This window comes from Idiotropiscis lumnitzeri, chromosome 14 (genome assembly GCF_059441095.1).
Source record: "Idiotropiscis lumnitzeri isolate Australia: NSW breed Sydney's pygmy pipehorse chromosome 14, RoL_Ilum_1.0, whole genome shotgun sequence".
NCBI lineage: Eukaryota > Metazoa > Chordata > Actinopteri > Syngnathiformes > Syngnathidae > Idiotropiscis > Idiotropiscis lumnitzeri.
The window spans coordinates 9,865,672-9,882,815 of record NC_142404.1 but is presented as its reverse complement, the minus strand read 5'-3'; the positions used below and the strand labels follow the sequence as shown (position 1 = coordinate 9,882,815).

The 17,144-nt window shown below is 41.7% G+C and overlaps 1 long non-coding RNA gene across 2 annotated transcripts; it reads left to right on the top strand.

Moving 5' to 3' along the window:
- The first annotated feature begins 10,808 nt into the window (after window positions 1-10,808).
- LOC148323400 (uncharacterized) lies at window positions 10,809-11,891 on the top strand. Of its 2 annotated transcripts, XR_015846531.1 has the most exons (3): window positions 10,809-11,002; window positions 11,085-11,365; window positions 11,449-11,891. It is a non-coding gene; the product is annotated as an uncharacterized LOC148323400 (long non-coding RNA). The 2 variants fall into 2 exon arrangements; XR_015846530.1 differs by having other exon boundaries at window positions 10,809-11,365.
- The last annotated feature ends 5,253 nt before the right edge of the window (window positions 11,892-17,144 follow it).

The window sequence follows — 17,144 nt, the reverse complement described above, 5'->3', positions numbered from 1 at the left end:
CTGACTCTTCAATCACTCCGGAACTGGAGGAGTACACGGCTGTATGGAATTTCATTGGATTTGATGATCCGGTCGAATGTAGTTTATCTTTATCTTTATGATAACACACCGCAGGAATTGAAGAAATGTACTCGTAAAACATACCGTAATCCCATTTCCAAGGATCCACGTACAATTTTTCTGCATATGTCCAAACACCTCCCAGTACACACTCCAGCAAGGCTTCCACTTGCCATAACAAACCCCACAAAGACGGCCGAGAAGGTTAAGATTCAGGCACCAACATTCAAACGTGCTAAACAAGGGTGTTTAAAGTAGCACCCAAAATAGCAAGATAGTTTCCTTCGATTACAGCGGAACCAAAGTGCACGACGTTGCGTGGGACCTCACAATAGAGCAGTTCAGCAAAGTGATGATTTCACATTTTGTTTTTTATCTGGCTTTTTCATCGCATGTCTCGCAAAAGGAGAAGCCTCAACAATGGGTGACGAAAAAAATTAGCAAAAAAAAAAATGATGATGTTGGAAGGTTACGCGCGATGATCTAGTTTGAGCAGTGACTTCCGCATACATCATCAACGCATCATGCTCAGTTAATGCCCTCATTTCGTTTTTTTCCTGAAAAATTTAATGAAAACTTTACTTCAGCGTTAGAGATGCGTCCAGACCAGGGGTGGGCAAACTTTTTGATTGGCGGGCCATAATGGGTTCTAAAATTTGACAGAGGGGAGCAGATGGATGGAGTGTTTTGGTAACCTCACCTCATCGAAAAAAAAATAAATTTAATTTTAAATGAAAGTGAACAAAAGCATTACAACAATATGTCTTTGAAAAACCACAGTATTTAGAAAAGAAAACATTAACAAGGTTTATTCATTTCATTTATTTCAAGTTCGTCGGGCCGGATTCAAACGTTTAACGGGCCGCATGTGGCCCCGGGCCGTAGTTTGCCCACACCTGGTCCAGACTTACTGGATTTTGTTGTTGCCAAAATTGTTGCCAAAATTGTCCATGTAAACTTGCATATTATTTGCTTCCAATATAGTGTATGTTCAGGAGTTCACTGAAGATAATCAGTATGAATAGTTGCTAAAAAAAATCAGCTTCAATAAGTTTTCGTCAATAGCGCCGTACATATTTCGAATAGGACATGCAGCACAACAACAGTTTCATGATGTTACAAAGTCAGAATAGTCACATGAGATAGTGACGTTACGTGATGTGCTGAGGGAGATCAGGTTCCAGTAATTACGTTTCCATGACAACTGCTCCCTTGAGCTCCAAAATGTATTTTTAAAAGCAGAATTATATTGTTTATGTACCTAATGAAAGGTATCAGGTGACCTTGTGGTTAACATATCTGCGTCACAGTCGAGAGGCTCCGACCTTCCTGTGTGGAGTTTGCTGCAAGTTCTCAACACGCTTGTGTGGGTTTTCGTAAGCGGGAATGGTTGTGCCACTTGATTGACTGGTGACGAGTCCAGGGTATCCCACCTCTTGCCTAAAAGTCATGGACGGACGGATGGATGTACCTAATAAAATGTCCTGCTAATAGAATAATCGACAAAAGGTGCGGCGATGACCTCAAATGCTCCGACGACCCCGCCATCATCTTAGCGGAACAATACCGAGCCCCTGTGCCTTCGAGCGTGGCGTCCACAGATCCTTTGGACGTGTGCCACAAATTCCTTAAATCATTCCGACATTTGCCATATTTGCATGCAAACACATCTGGGCCAGATTTGCTCCATGCTTGCTGGCTTGTTTTCCCCTCACGCAACTGAAGTGTGGATTTCTATAGAGTCGCGCAGTAAATAGGACTTTATCTTTATTCTCATATGACAAATGATAGAAGATGTAAACGGCGGGCGGGCCATGAGAGTACGGGGCTTTCCATTGCATAACGAGCCTTGTGGAGCAATAACAATTCACGGAGCAAGTAAAACATTCAATCTGTGAAAAACTACTCACAGGCTCTTCATTGCTCAAGGGCGCAGCTTCGATTCATTCTTGGTAGAACGATAATTGATCTGTCCTACTCGCTGGCACTGCCGTGCGTCTTGATTATCGGAATGGGCACATCTAAAATCACTTATTGTGTTGAAAAGCACAGATGAATAAAAAACTGAATTATACCAGTGAAGAGATAATTGATAAATGTGAGAGGGACTAGGTACTCTTACTTTGGTGACAGTTGAAGGTTAAAGTTTATGGGAGACGACAAGGTGCGCAAGTACAGTATATACAGTATATATATATACACACACACACAAGTTTTGGTCGCTTTGTTAGTTTTTTTTTTTTATTTAATTAAAGGTGAAACAAAATGAATCAGAAGAAAACCCACAACAAGCCAGAAAGTCAGAGATGTGGCCGCCTTCTTCATGATCTCACCGACCCCGCCCGGATGATATTCAAAGCGTAATAATGCGTATCATTTCGAGAAACCCTTCATTGCGACATGGTTATTACATTCTTTAATACAACACATACCAATTTGTAAAGATTGCGTCCCATACACTTAAATTGTGAAAGCAGTGGTACGTGAGTGTGTGTGTGTGTGGGGGAGTGACGGTGTCACGCAATTTAAAATAAATAGTGTGAGCTCGAGGTTCTTTGCCACTGTTGATTGATCCATCCTCAAATCAGTCTTCACATAATTTTTTTTGCCACTTTGGGCACCACTTAACACACATCTAATGTAAATCTTTTAAAAAACTGATGACGGTGTAGTTATTGCACCAGGCTAATGCCATGATGGAAAGGAAGCATTCATCGCCATGGATCTTTTTTGACTTATTCATCTCCCGCGACTGCTGTCCCAGTGAATATTAGTTTACGAGGTAGCTATGTTCCAAGTCAGAAACTCAGAACTAACTAACTAGTCATTCACCTACGCTAACACAGACATGAATGCACAATTATAGTAAATAGCTGTATGAAAAACAACCAACTCAAGGCTATGAATATAAAACAACAACATAGTAGTAACACAAAGCAACACAAATAGCTGACATGACGCAGGCAGGTCAGACTGCTCTATTAGGACACATTGTTGAGATATACGCGTGGATCCAAGCAAGGAGTGTGCGGGGGATCGCTTTGGTCAGACGCTCCCCAAATTGGGAACAGAACGTCTTGTAGCCGAGGGTACGTTTAATTATCCCGGCACCGAGTGTTCCCCTCAGCGGTCAAACACAACAGGAAACACCCCCTTCCTCGCAGTAAAGATCCCGTATGCCTCGTGCGCACACGGAGATTACATTCGGAGACGAAGCGTTCTTTCCCAAGAGCAAATAGCATTCCTCCATTGTTGAGAGGACGCTTTCTGACTGATAAAACCCAAAGATGTTTGAGGGGCGGGGGGTTAGTTTTCAAGCGCAGAAAGTTGAACTCTTGTTGTATCAAATATATTTTTTTCTGCCAAACACACTCATATTTAGCAAATAGAGTTCATGTGCTTTCTGGAGCTGGAGCGAGCGATAACGCACGGCCTTATCCATTACCATGGCAACACTCTGGATCCACTTTGACGCCTGTTGTGTGTCGCGGGATAAGGCAGTAAATGAACGTCGACGTCTGAACACGTCTGCAGTGAAATCGCGACGCTTTGGTCCTTTGTGTTTTGTTGACCTTTTATTGTTTTTGATAACAATGACCCCAACATCTTAAGTGGCTGTATGTGAAAATGTGACCTTTAGCTGCCACATTCAAAACCTTGGTTGTGTTTTGTGTGTATTTAGTAACGATGCTGTTGGAGCCGGATGAAGCTTCCAAATATGCCAAACATCCTGTTTCTTGTCACGCTAAAGTTGTCCTGGTTTGAAGGGGCGGTCCTATCTTTGAAAATTACCGACTAAAAGCTCCTCCCCATATGGCAAGTATGACTTTTATTACGATGACCAGGGGCGGAGCCTTTCCCTTGTGGGTTCTACTTAGGGGAGCAGAACCAAGAAGTGAGTGCCCATTAAGACAATAAAAGCAGATATGACCCACAAAAACATGAGTCACAGTGACCCACATTTTACAAATGAGGTTTTGGCGTCATCAAAAGGAGAATGAACTCATCTTTCCAGTGACACTATTGCGCTCCACTACACGTTACATCATTAGCACACTTATGAATAAGTAGATATGACCCTTTGAGCTGTGTGCATATGGTGACGCTTAGATAGGACGGTTAAAGTCGCAAAGTCTTTTTTTTCATCGACAGGCACCCCATCTTCATTTTCGTGCCGGGGCAGATCGAGTTTACTGCGTTTGTCAAGTTTTTATATCACGCTACCTTACCCACACTATCGGATGCCCCCGGTGCAAGTGCTAATTTAGTCACCATTAGTAGACTAGCTAAAAGCAGATCTAAGTTGTGGCGCAGATGGTCTTACACGGGTGTGGGCAAACTACGGCCCGGGGGCCACATGCGGCCCCGTTAAACTTTTCATCCGGCCCGCCAAACCAAATTTAACAAAATTAAATTAATAAACCTTGTTAATGTTTTATTTTTAAAATATTCTGGTGTGTCAAACATAGATATTTTGTTGCAATGCATTTGTTCATTTTCATTTAAAATTAAATGTTTTTTTTCTTCTGAGGTGAGGTTTCCAAAACACTCCATCCATCTGCTCCTGGTCCGGCCCCTTTGTCAAATTTTAGAACCCATTGCGGCCCACCAATTAAAAGGTTTGCCCACCCTTGGTCTAATATGATTTTGATCCCTCTGAATTATTGTAGAAGTAAATTTATTGAGCGAATTATCTTGATTATCATTTAAAAATATTTTTAAAAAACACCCTCCTGACTGTGGCACAACTATGGGATGTGGGGGGCGGGACGGTTGTGAATGGGGCGGGGGGTTGTCACACACGGATGAGCAATCACTGGTAGTAGTCTTCAAGTGCCCCATTCCACAGCGGCCAATTTGACATCATCCGCAAGTGGAGCTCTTGCAGTTCCTTTTAAAATGTACCCTGTGAGCGCCAATCTCCTCTACTCCATTTTATGTAAACCTCAGCATAATATTTGTATTCATTTTTGGTCCAACGTTGAGTGACAAGAATTAAGATTATTTGTAAAGTAGGCCTGCCGAGATTATGATCATTTGCCGTGTGTTGTTTTAGCATGCGAGCCAAATCCACATCAATAATCCAGTGCGAGGAAAGAGTGTGACACTTGCACCAGTTGGACCGCAACCTGTGTCGCGGCGGCAGCCCCTCCCCTCCACCCCCACCAGCCCGCCGTCTGCCATTCCTCACAGACGGAAAGGTCAGCCAGAGAGCACCATAAAGAGGAGTTAAGGGTGGTCATTGAGTTCCTCTAAAGTTCAATCAGATTCAACAGCGACTCCTCCTCCTCTCACCCTTTTGTCTCACAAAACCGTCACCTCAACGAGGAGTTTGTATTCGAGCTGTGTTTGATAGTGAAAAGATTCAGATTTCAGATTAATCAGCATGTGTGTGTTGTTTCAGAGTGGGGTGTCCAATGACCCTGAGGCAGGAAAAAAAAAAAACACGCTCAAAACAACAGGAAGGAAGTCACATGACGGACTGAAAGTAGCTCTGTCTGGGCGGAGGGAGGATGGAGGAAACACAGCGAGGCAAAAATAATGAGGGGGGGGGGCTGCTGGGATGTGTTCTTTGCCCCCTTGTTTTTCAACCACATGAAGAACTAACCATGAGAGGGTTGAAAATGAAGGTGTTTAATTGTGATTTGAGCTCCTCACGTCTTTGATGTCCAGGTCACAGGACAGGAAAGGCGTCGGCCATTAGTGCCACTTGTTATAGATCCCGCATGTCTTAACGGAGTGTGAGTGTGATATTGGCTCATATAAAAAGCAGCTTGTTAGAACTGCTGCTTTATGGCCCGGGTCGTTAAACCGTGCCCTTTGGATGGATCCTGTGTGGGCTACGAGTGTGACATCATTGAACCAGGAGAGTGGCCCGCTTGACACCAGTGACCGGGGATGTGCGTTGGTGTGTGTATCAAAGATGATGTTAGATAAGTGAAGAAAAGTGTTCATTAACACATTTCAATTCGGAAACAATACTACTGGTAATCTGTTAAACATTCTTACCCAACATTCAACCATTTTTTTGTAGTATTTATCCTCGTTAATGTGACGACTAATGAGGAACCAATCCCAGCTGTGTTGAGATGAGAGGCAATGTACAGCCTGCACCCCCAGAACCAAGATTCAAAGCTCATAAACTTGAGGTGGACGCGCTCGCCACATGTCCCGAGCTGCCTCTTAGTACATCTGTAAAACTGAATCAATCCTTTCCAAGGTTTTCTCATTTTTTAATTTACTACATTGGAACCTTGATTTAATGGACTAATTCGGGGGAAGGGGTCGTCCGTTACAGTACAGTACAACTTTATTGTAAATAAATAATCATTGGAAAAAAAAAATCATACCGTTTGAAATCCAAACTTACATTGTCGGTGCTATGGGGTGGGGAATATAATGAGCATCAAAATAATTTTTTTTTCAGCTCTGTTACAATTAGATGCAATTATGGGGGCGTTACTAAAAAATAAATAAATAAATAAATAAATAGTCGTAAAAAGCCACAAATAATGTATGAATTGCTCAATATGACATGCTCCTTTGGCAACGCAGCAATTTCTTTTCATATTGACAAACGGCCATTGCTGTTGATGGGAAAGTCAGGCTGCTTTAAGTCTGGTTATCTTTTTTTTTTTTTTCAATTCTATGGTCTTCATCACATTTTTCTTGTGGCATCACGCAAATAAATCTGGTTGAGGGGAAAGCTTTGCTCATTCTCATTTGTTATTCCCTAGTGTGTCTCTTTTGAAATACTGCTTTCAATACGGCATGTTTTGTTTTTTGTTTTTTTCGGGGTGCATTTTATAACGGTAGGTTTCTAGTTTTATGATCATCATCACATTTTTCTTTTTTGCCATCAAGGTACCCTTCTGCGGTGAGTTCACAAAACGGCACTTGTTCATCTCATTCTTTAGCGGCTGCAATCTCACGAAATGTGTTGATGGATTTTCGCCAGAATTTGGATGTCATTCCAAACTGTTTATGCGACCTAAATTCAAATCATGCAAATATGTCATTTTTATTATTTATTATTATTTGTAATGAACCATGCTGTTGACTCATTGTGTTTGTTGAGGACTAGCTTTCAAAGTTTTTTTGCTCAACTCAAATGTTCTTTCTTCGTATTTACAGCAACAGGTCAACATTTGTTCATTGAGATGCAAATGAAGGAGACGGTTAGCAGTGTGACTCATGCGTGTTTTCTGGGATGCGATGATGCGCAGGTAAACACCTGCAAGCAGGAATGAGTCACTGTAGATCGAAGGCACATTTCATTTCATTTTCATCGACAATTCATTTTTTTGTTTCTCTCTTTACCAGAACAAACGAGTGAACTCTTAATATTCTTGTTTATGATTCATTCTGAAGTATCCTTTCTCATGACTAGTGTTTTGAAAAATGGCATGCAAAGATGTAAGCAAAGTTATTTCGATCTCAGTTCTGTAAATAAGTGAATATTTATCACCAAAAATTTGATTGGTTATGATCAACTAAAGAATGTGAATTTGAGAAATTGCTCCAATTTTTAACTAGATAAATTCCTTAAAATCCTTCTTAAGAGGATTATCCAACAAGTGGATCAATAAACCAGTTACTGTGGTTCATAACATTAGTCAACATGAATATAGTTGACCATTTTGACCACTTTAATACTTCCGTCTATACAATTAAAAAAAAAAAAAAACTCACTGGTGTCACACTTCACTTCTTCTCCACAGCAGCCTCTCCCGCTAAGACTGGCTGCAGCGCTACGACTAGTAAGGGCGTCAGGGTCTTGTTGTTATCAGTTGCAAACATTTGTTTCCTTGAAAAACGTTGAAGCCTCCTGTCGTTTTGATGAACACTTTTCTGCACACTTTCTCCTTTTTGCTGTCCCATGTTTGTAACCGTGGCAACAAGTTTATTTTGTTTTATATGTTAAAACGATCTGATTCACCTGACTGTAGAATATTTTTCAAATGGCCTCTTGGAAAATTGACCGTCTGGCCCCATTTTGCGCCTCGAATTTAATTTCTACTATTTCTTAACTTGTCAAGGTGAAACAAAACTAGCCAATCAGAGACTGTAGAGATGGAAGGCACGACCAAGGGATGCGTTAAAAAGAAGAAAGGAGAGAGGACGGGGCGTGGAAGCAGTTTGACGACTATTTTCGCCACCTTTAATTGGGCATTGCTTTAAAATGCACCCTAGCTTTCCATTTTTTCTTTTCGATTTAAAAGTTATTATATTGAAGGTAAAGTATTTGTGGATTTTCGAGGCCACAGCGCCTGTAGCATGCCACTTCTTCTGGCATGTCAGATATCGGTATATCACACGGAATGCGTATCACATAAGATCCTGATTCAGCAAGTATCACAGGATAACTGTTTTGCTTTTTTTGCGGAGGGTCTCTTTTTTTTTTCCATGTCCACTAAGCATCAAAGGATTTCTGCAGCTTTATTTCTCTTTGATTCTTTTTGTAATACTTATTCCAAAGGACCAGTGTGAATAATTCAGAACACTCATGAGTGAAGTCCTTGACACTGCGTTATAGTTCATCAAATCATAGCCATGAAGATTATTTTGGTTTTAGTGTGCCATGACAGTAGCTTTAAACGGACTAGCCCGTCAGTTGGGAATAATAAAACAGTTAATGTGGAGCAGCTTTGTTTAAGTGTCAATACTGCTCCTCTCCAACATTGTCTTGACACCCTACTTGTGTGTATGCGTGTGTGTGTGTGCGTGTGTGTGTATGCGCACGCATTATCGCTCTGTCCACACTGATAGTGATCAGCGGAAGTCTTTATAACTTCCGTTATGGCTGAATAAGCATTGTGCACGGGCTTGTGCGCACTCCCGTCACACTCCCGGACTGGGCACGCCCCGTGTCAAATACAGGAAGGAGATTATTAGCTTCCTGAGAAACTTGTGTGTGCGTGTGCGTGCGTGTGTGTGTGTGTCGTTGGGAGAAAGGGGATAGCAGGACAGAATGAGGTCAGCGGGGACTAGCTATGGATCGGCCCGTCGGAAGCTCCGAGTATCACGTACCGCTGCTCTTCTTTGACAAATTTAGAAATGGAGAGTTGGGGGAAGGATTAAAAGAGAGAAATGATGACGCACTAACGATGACAAATGTCAACACGCTGGCCTTTCTGCACACAAATCAGTCGTAGTGGAGGCAGGTGAGCGATCTGTCTCACAGCCAGAGGGCGGAGTGAAAGTGAGATTGTTCCAGACAGGATGTTTGGGTCAAGAGGATGTCTGAGCCAGGATACGCCAGGGCCAAAACATTCCATTAAATTGATCGTGACCTTCACCCTACCTGCACTCTCGCTCACACTGTTGTTTGCATGGATAATAAAACACACACACACACATATGCACACGCACTCACAAACTAAAGGCCAGTTCCTAAACAGAATGTATTTTTAGAATTGAAAGGGACACTTGATCCAGCTGAGCATTGGCACTTATGTAATCGGTATGCACGTAAAAAATACATCAGGACTAAAATTCACAACTTTAAAAGACTCTGCAATCGTTTAAGGGCTTTTATTTTGAATGGAGAAATTGCGATCGGTCGCTCCCGTCACTCCCAACAAGATGTGGAAGTTGGAGAGGGGGTGTGGCCGTATCCCTTATTTTTAGGGGACGGTTTTTAAATTGTTATTTATTCACTGATTTCCCCAAAACAAGAAAAACTAGATAATGCAAGCAAATATTATTTCCAGATACATAAAATGAGCTTGTTGTTGCAAAATGGACCATCTTGGCCAGATGATGCCTTTAATATACAAAGAGTGTGTGGTGGGATATTACCAACAATACAACATCAAGACCAGGGGTGGGCAAATTTTTTGATTGGCGGGCCACAATGGGTTCTAAACTTTGACAGTGGGGCCGGACCAGGAGCAGATGGATAGAGTGTTTTGGTAACCTCACCTCATTGGAGAAGAAAAATACATTTAATTAAATGAAAGTGAACAAAAGCATAACAACAAAATATATGTCTTTGAAATACCACAGTATTTAGAAAATAAAACATGTACAAGCTTTATTCATTTAATTTTTTTCAAGTTCGGCGGGCCGGATTAAAACGTTTAACGGGCTGCATGTGGCCCCCGGGCCGTAGTTTGCCCACGCCTGATCTAAGACTAACATTAAAAGAAGAATGGAACGTACTTCCATACAATTAAATGAACTTGGCATCTTACTTGAACTTAGTTTTCGACAACGATCTTTTGGTAAGCATATTTGACTTGTCAAAATATTACAAACAGCTTTCCGTATCATTCTTTTACACCTCCGCAAATCATACTTTACATCCCACTACGATATGGTTGGTCAAATACGAGCACTATTATCTTTGTCAAGGCTATGTATTGACCATGCAGGCGTAATTTGCCCCGAACAAAGTAGCCCATGAAGTGAAGGAGAAAAAAGGGAGACAAGAAGCCAACAACACTCGACATAATGACATATTGATACCAATAAGATTAGACACAGAGTGACTCTCATTGATTAGTACTTAATTTTGTTGTTATCTCCGCGTGTTTACACTTGGAGGTGGGCGGAGGCCGTATGACGGATCGCTGCTGACAGAAAGCGACTTGCTCATCATGTCTTCATAAACCAAAGCTGAAGAACGCCAAACAAACAAGCGCTCAAACACGCTTCTTTCTCTTCACCAATCCTCGCACCCTCCCCTTTCCCTTCTTTACGCACACAAACACATTTGCCCGATCCTGCCCTCAGCACAGCGTTGACATGCTTGGCCTTTTATTATGTTCCGGACACTGTTTTTCCTCAGGCTGGAATGTGGACAGGAATGTGTTGTTGCTCTGCTAGCGCTCAGAGGGAGAAACACCTATCATGCTATCGTGCTGCATGGAAAGACAAAAAGGCAAACAGAGCGACTCCGGGAGCATTAAGGAGGAGGAAAAAAAGTGTCCGTCGTTGCGTAAGAAGAGTCCATTACTGTAGATTCTCCTCCGAGTGGTTGCTGTTTTTCTCCAGCACTTTGTCTCTGCTTTTCATTACAGCTGTTAGCATGCTTTGTGCTCGGGCCAGGTCTTGCGTAACAACTCGCTTGTCATTGGCCTGCCCTGTATGAACCTCAGCCAGCCGCTCATACACCTTAACGCACTTCAACGAGCCAGCTGTGATCAACAAATGATTTTTTCTTTTCTTCTTGTTTATCATCTTCCACCAGATAGATATTACAGATAGTTTGCGTTTCAGACATGTTTAGACTTTAACGGCACATGTCAAGTTCAACTGTGCGTCTGCACCAGATCGCAGAATCTGATCAAAATTCTATTAGGTAGGTTATTAAGATCAAATTTCACATTAGTGTTTTTGATAATATTATGATATATTATTATGACGAGTGCACATTTTTGACAGTGCCAAATTGCAGATTCAGGAGGAGCGTAGAAAAATGGACCAGCTGTAACCCCTCAACAGGCTCCTGGTGGATGGAAGGGATTTCGCTCAACCGATCTACATGGAGAAGGCGTCGGACCGGCAGAGTTCGGTCCGCATTGCCGGATTCAATTCCAGTGAGGGGTGGACTTGTCACAGATTCTGTTTATATCCTTTATGGACTAAATTTCTTGGCTGAGCTGAGGCGTTGATGAGATCGGGTTCAGTACTGATTTGGTTTTTGTTACAAATGGATTCAGCCATCCATGATCGCCAACTCTGTTCGCAGGCAAGTTTCATTCTGAGGACCTGGTCCTCAGTCAGAACGGGACCGAGTGCTCGCTCCAGATCAAGGAGTTGATTCTGCTTCTGTAATTTGAGGTTTTGTTCACAAGTGAGTGAAGAATAAAGCAGGAGATCAACAAGCAGCTTGGTCTGCAATAATTCAAAGTCTGCATCGGCCTTTCCTAGTGGAGAAGAAGCTAAGGTGAATGGTGAGGCTCTCGATTTATGACCACGAGGTGTTGGATTTGACCGAAAGAAAACAGGTCACGGATGCAAGCAGCTGAAATGACTTCTTCCTTGAAGATAGGGTGAGAAGCTCGGACATCCGGGAGGGGCTCAGAGTAAAGCCGCTGCATTGAGAGGAGCCAGATGAGTTGGCTCAGGCATCTGGTTTTGATGCCTCCTGAACACCTTTCTACTGACGTGTTTTCTTCATGGCTCATAGGGAGGTGCTCCTTCCGGGGAAGACCCAAGACACGCTGGGGAGACAATGTCTCCAAGATGGCCTGGATTGTCTTGGGATATTGACGAAAGATCTGGGGGAAGTGGAGACTGTCTGCTAAGTTTTCTGTCTCAGTTAAGCGGAACAAAATGGATGGATGGAGAATACTTTTTTTTTTTTAAAATAGTAGTAAATAGACAAAGTAACAGTGTTGATCGACAATAATGGCTGCAAATGGCTCTTAAAATGTTTGTACAGTCAAGCTCATCATGAGTCAGCCTCATCAACAAGTCGAAACAACATCATGTTTATTCAGGTGCAAGAGAGAAAAGCTTTCGCTATTGTTATTTGTTGTTCCTCTGCCAAAGACATGTTGTCCTGTTCTGATAAAACTGCATCAATATCAATCATTTCTGAGGGCCAATGATATTGTTTACAAACGTGCAGGTGCTTGCCATTTATGTATCGACTTTAACCACGCCGTCGTGTCCTTCAAGGAGAATGATTGGTGCAGTCTTTCATCTCGGAAATGCACACTAACTGCTTTTCTAAAAAGAGACTTTGGAAGATCTTTAAATGGATACATACGCAACAGACAGCGACTCAATCAAAATCAAGGCAAAGAAATCACGGTAACCGAAATGTGCCAGACGTCAGATGTCGAATGCACTCAAGGCCGAGTGGTCCTAGGTTTTACAACGGACTTTTGTTCCTATCCTAATTCATAAATGCAGTCAATACTTTTTTACAGGATTACGAAACCATTTTATATTATTTCTTAAAACAACAAATAAATTCTTCGCTGAAGTGAAACAACTTCAAACTGCCAGATCTCTAGACCACGAAACTTAAACTTTTTTTCTTTTCTATTTCCCTGAAAAAATTGATAATATATTTGGTTAGGTTGTCTTCAGCAGCCCAAGCGATGCCGCTGATGTAAATGAACACTAAATTGATATAAAGACGAAAGCTTTCCGCGGGAAATTGTATATCTCTGCTCCCATGTAGACCACTTATGCGAGGAGGATGGATTGCTTTGTGTGTCTAGTGCAAAAAAACCTGCAGTAATTGAGCCTTTATGTGCATGACTACTGATGCATGAAAGATCCGAGGCGCGCACATGCATGACACATGCGAGAGTTGGTCCAAAAGAAATAGCGGCGGCGCATGTAACAGGCTCATCCTTCATCCGGGACCACTTGGGGACCTATTTCTTCCAACGGCGGCAGGCAAGTGTGGGATATGGATGCAACCGGGAGGGGGGGGTGGTTATGCAGCGGGGCCTCAATGAGAATAGCCAGATCAAATGGTGGATGAGGAAATCAGTCATCCTTTTGAGGGATCATTGAGTGATGCTCCATTCAGCGGGTTGACGGAGACCACCTGAGGCGGGGGGGGGGGCGGTTTGGGTGTTTATTTATTAGTGCTTAGTTTGGGTGAGGAGGGGTTGGCTGGCTCTCTGCCCATCACAACGGGTGACTGTCAGCGTCACGTCCCTTCACATTAGCGTGATTGAAGGGGAGCAAAGGCTCACTTCCAGACAGTGTCGGTGTCTTTGGAAAACGCACGCTATCACTCCAAAGACAATTTTGAATTGCCGACAGACGAATGAATGGTGGGAGATTGCAAAGTATTTCTTATTCTGTTATTTATATAACTTCTGCTCTCATTGCACCTATCCGTTTTATTTTTAGTCGGCTGCTTGTATGAAAAGAACAAAATAGACCGGCGATATTTACAAGTCAAGGTTGCGTTTTTGCCGGTATAGAAAGCGCACGTCCTTGCTCGTGCTCGTGCGTCATTCGGTGCGGAGCCGAGATAAGTCATGATTTCTGAGAATTCTCGACATAATCAGAAAAAAAAAGAGTGAATGTCGACAGAGATTAGAATGTTACACTTGAATGTGTTTGTGTCATTTCAAGATCAGCCGTTGAAATAAGAGACGTTTTTTGGGGGTTTTTTCAAACATTGACGTCGTCAATGCCGTGCTCATTTTAAACATCCTCTTTGTTACACCTTCTGACATCATCAAAGTGTTTTCTGGGCACACCGCGAACGTCACTGAGCAATCTTTCTGTTGACTTGAGGCCTATCCCAACTGACTTTGGGCGAGGGGGGTGGGTTCCACCCATGCTTCTTGGAAAGTAGAAGGAAATGATGCAGCAAATGAATGTTTCTGTGACTTGGGTATTTTCTGAGTTTTGGATCGAGAAAAATCTTTGGGGGAATTCATGTGTTTTGCTGAGAAAATTCCTTTAATATAAGTACAGAGAAACATCACACATGGATGGACATGAAGTGCTTTGTATTCAATTTATGAAATGCGCAATTCAAAACGATGTTTTTTTTTTGTTTAGTTTCTTCACATTTATTAGACATTGACATTGATCAGTTACATTGTAAAAGTATTTTTAAACACCGAACAATGTTCTTCCCATGCCTGCGTGGGTTTTCTCCGAGTGTTATGGTTTCTTCCCACATTCCAAAGACATGCATGGTAGATTAATTGAACGCTCTAAATCAGGCGTGGGCAAACTACGGCCCGGGGGCAACATGCGGCCCGTTAAACGTTTTAATCCGGCATGCCAAACTTGAAGAAAATTAAATGAATAAACCTTGTTAATGTTTTATTTTATAAATAATGTGGTTTTTCAAAGACCTATATAATGTTATAGTGCTTTTGTTCACTTTCAATTAAAATTTAATGTTTTTTTTTTTTTTTCTCCGATGAAGTGAGGTCACCAAAACACTCCATCCATCTGCTCCTGATCCGGCCCTTCAGTCAAATTTTAGAACCCATTGTGGCCCATCAATCAAAAAGGTTGCCAACCCCTGCTCTAAATAGTCCAGAGGTGTCACTGAATGTGTCTGCGTGTGCCCTGTGATTGGCTTGCAAGCAGTTCAAGTCGTGCCTACTGCCGAAAGATGCCCTGAATAGGCTAAAGCACGAAAATGCATTTTGAACATAAACATTTTTTTTAAATTATTTGGTTATTATTTGGCTTTTACACCCCGAGTTGTATTTGAAATATAATTGAATATTCAGGGAGAAAAAAATGAGTCCACTTACTTCTCCGCAGAACCTTCCTGGATGCGTCCTTTGTCCAATTAATGTCACAGATCACAGTTGTTGGCTTGCTTTGAACAAAGATATTACGTTCACACAAAAGCTGGCAAACCAATGTTTTTTTTTTTTCTTTTGTACTTTTAGTGTCACAGTGTTACTGGGTACATTGTGTTTCGACATTGGGAGCTTGAACATGAGAACATTTTAATAACACTGTCAAATGGATGCTCAGTGCTTGATTGAATGTTTCTGAAGGCCTTGAAGCAAAGTCAACCACTCCCTGTTCCTACACTTTACTTTTATAGCTTTGTTCATGTCTTTTTGTGAAGACACTCACCAACCAGGCACAATATTCCCGCTGCTTGTCCATCACACTCTCATCCATGTTATTTGGGAGTTTAACGTGTTATTATTTCACTAGTTAACTTCCTTTTACACTTCTATGACTGTTAAGTCAATTTCCTGTGGTTAAAGTTTTTCAAGATTGTACTTCAGGCACTAGAAAAGTTTATTTGCGCTTTGGACAGTTTTCTTTTTTTTTTTTGTCGAAATCTGAAAAAAATAAGAGGTTGAGAATGATTCCATTCATTACTGATGATGTAACAGTAAAATTGGCTAAAATTCAAGTTTAATGTTTTTTTACGGGGCCCATTCAGCAAACTTAACCACTCTCGATTCTTTCACCAACCTTGACTAGTTGTCATTAACAACGATATAAGCACAGTATACTGTACAATATTATGGCTCGTGTGTTTGATCAGTCAACATCCAGAGGCTGCCGTTCGAGCAAGAGCCAAAAGGCCTTGAAGCAACGAGAGTGCCAACTTCCTGCAGAGTGCAAACAACAACAACAGAGGTTCTTGGAATTATAAAACAATTACAGTATGAGTCAGAGGCGGGCAATTTTGAGTTGTGTGGTAAAATATGATCCATAATTATCCTTATTCCATGAACTCTGTTAACTAACACAATAGCAACACATAAACGACTTAATAAATGATGTTCTGCAGTTTGTCTCGAACAACCACAGCATCCATTAAAATTGGAGGGAGACGGGCTTCCTGTGCCGAATGAATGCCGTGGTTATTTATTTACATTCAATGAGCGCAGGTATGTAATCTCGCATAGTCATCTTGCCAAGCCTCAAGATGATACCGCCGTGAGACGTGGCCAAGAAATGTGAGAGGACAAAAGCAGCAGCTGCAAGCGTTTAGATGCGGTGAAAGTGAAGAGGAAAAGGGCGAGTTTACAAATGACGACTGAAAACCAAAAAAGGGAATTAGCATACTGTACATGTTAGCATAGCAGAGCTGCAGTATTACCAATATGGGAACTCTTCATTTAAAAAATAAACAATGACACAATTTCAAAAGAGGATACATAGGATACATGTTAGCATACCATACCAGTAGTTTTACTGAAATGAGATCTAAAGAATAAACCTTGCTGGAGTCCCAAAAGGGGATTAGCATACTGTACATGCTGGCCTAGCATTGCAGCATATTCATTTACAAAAATAACCAATTGCTGAGTTCTTGAATGGGATTATCATACATGCTGGTGGAATTGGGAATAAGTCACATAACTGTTTGTGGAAGTCACAAGTAAGACTCAAGTCCCAAGTTACTGTTGCTAAAATCAAGCAAGTCAGGTCGAGTCCCCACAAAGTACAAGTTGAGCCGCTTCATCAGTTGAATGAAGCAAGTCATAGATGGAGTCATATACTCTTGCTCAGCCACGACATATATTCAGACAATGGCCAATTTGAACTCAGTATCTGTGAGTAATTGCATTACGAAGGTATTACTTGATGTGACATAATGCCAAAAATCATGGCTTGGTACCAAAGTTTTTTGGGGTTTTTTCATGGTTTTCTTCACATTC